The sequence below is a fragment of the Nomascus leucogenys genome, chromosome 18 (assembly GCF_006542625.1).
Source record: "Nomascus leucogenys isolate Asia chromosome 18, Asia_NLE_v1, whole genome shotgun sequence".
Lineage (NCBI taxonomy): Eukaryota > Metazoa > Chordata > Mammalia > Primates > Hylobatidae > Nomascus > Nomascus leucogenys.
The window spans coordinates 64,573,007-64,574,775 of record NC_044398.1 but is presented as its reverse complement, the minus strand read 5'-3'; the positions used below and the strand labels follow the sequence as shown (position 1 = coordinate 64,574,775).

The following is a 1,769-nucleotide window of genomic DNA, read 5'->3' as shown; positions in this document are numbered from 1 at the left end:
GAGCCATGAAGTTATCTGAGAGAAAAGTATTCCACACAAACGGACTGGCAAGTACACCCACTGTGAGTTAGGAGCATACCTGGCTTTTCTATGGTACAGAGAAAATACCAAGTGGCCTGCATGGAGAGAACAAGGGTGAGAAAAGCAAAATAGAAGATCAGAGGGAAAAAGAGATATTATATGGGGTCTTGTAGAGTAATATAAATTTTTGCTTTTATGGTTTGATTGCTGTTGGTGTGTTGGGTAAGTTTTTTTATTTTTAAAAATTCTCTTTGTTTTTTTTTCTCATGGTCTTCTATTTTCTTCAGGTCACATCAAACCCCTCATTTTCCCAGTCTGTAGTTTGCTTAGGCCTTACTTCTGCATATGAATCCTTCCACAAATTATACCAAAAGTATCATGGGAGATAATTTTCTTCCTCTTTGGCTTGAAAGTTGTTGGCATTTGCATAGATAATTTATAAAGTTCGTCTGATGCCACGTGTGTCCTCTTCAGAACCCGATCCAATGAGGTTTCCATATCTCCAATTCAATCTGTGGTATTCTGCAACAGATTTCTTCAGCGGTAACTCATAACTTCGAAAATAAATCTTCCCTTACTGTGTGGTGAAGTGTAAAACATACTCTGATCCAGTTGGGAGGATATTTGATACTCCTGGGCTGCTGAAGAAATCAGTAAGAAGACTCTTTAGCCTTATAGAGTCTTCTTTAACATCAAAATCCTCACCAGCAAATATTATCATGGGTTTTGTTTTCTCAGGGCATTTACTGTTCTTAATGTCTATTAATGAGACAAATTTCTCAATGCCGAATTCTATCATATCTAGCAAAAGATAGCCATACATGTGATCTCTTATTAGATTATTTGTTCATTTTTTATTATGGGAGCCATACGTGAATAAGGAACAATCTGACTTCTTTGAAGAATTCCAGTGATATCTGACTCTAGAATGGTCTTGTAATATTTTTCTTTTTGTACAAAAAGCCACATAGGTTTTTCAATGCATACACATCTCTAAGTACTTCTGTCACTGTTGCAGTTGCATTCTCCTCTTTAATCAACATGGCATTTTTAATATTTTCACTGAATTTCAGTTCTCTCTTCTCAAGGAATTTCTTGGTTGTTATTATTTTGGGCTTTACAACTTGATCCATGGCTACCGCAACCCACAACCCAAACCGCGTAAAATGCCAAGTGTTTTTTGTTTGTTTGTTTTTAATGTTCAATGAGATTTTAAAAAAGCAAACAAGAGAAGTGACATGATACCTCTTACACATTGTAAGTGTCAGTGTCATTCTAGATCTTGTATTGGGAGTAAACTGTGCATTTCTGGGAGGGAAAGTAAGAATGGAAGCAGGGAGACCAATTATAAAGCTATAGCAATATTTCTAAATAAGATCAGATGGAGTCTTGGACAAGAATATTAGAGGTTGATGTGGTAGTACGTTTTGAAGACAAGACAGAACAGAATTTTCATGTGAATTGCCCTCAGGGTCTGAGAGAAAGGAGAAACTCACAGATACAATCAAGGATTCTTACCAGATCAGCATGAAGAAAGGCGGAGACTACAGATGGAGTAGTTTGGAGGGATGAGAGCACAACAATTTGGGGACATGTTAAGTTGGAGATGTCTATTAGAAATTCTTTTTTTTTTTTTAATTATACTTTAGGTTTTAGGGTACATGTGCACAATGTGCAGGTTTGTTACATATGTATCCATGTGCCATGTTGATTTCCTGCACCCATTAACTCGTCATTTAGCATTAGGT

The 1,769-nt window shown here is 36.5% G+C and overlaps 1 pseudogene; it reads right to left on the bottom strand.

Annotated features, from left to right (window-relative positions):
- Positions 1-309: 309 nt before the first annotated feature.
- Positions 310-1,154, bottom strand: LOC100581057 (annotated as a pseudogene).
- Between the last annotated feature and the right edge of the window lie 615 nt (positions 1,155-1,769).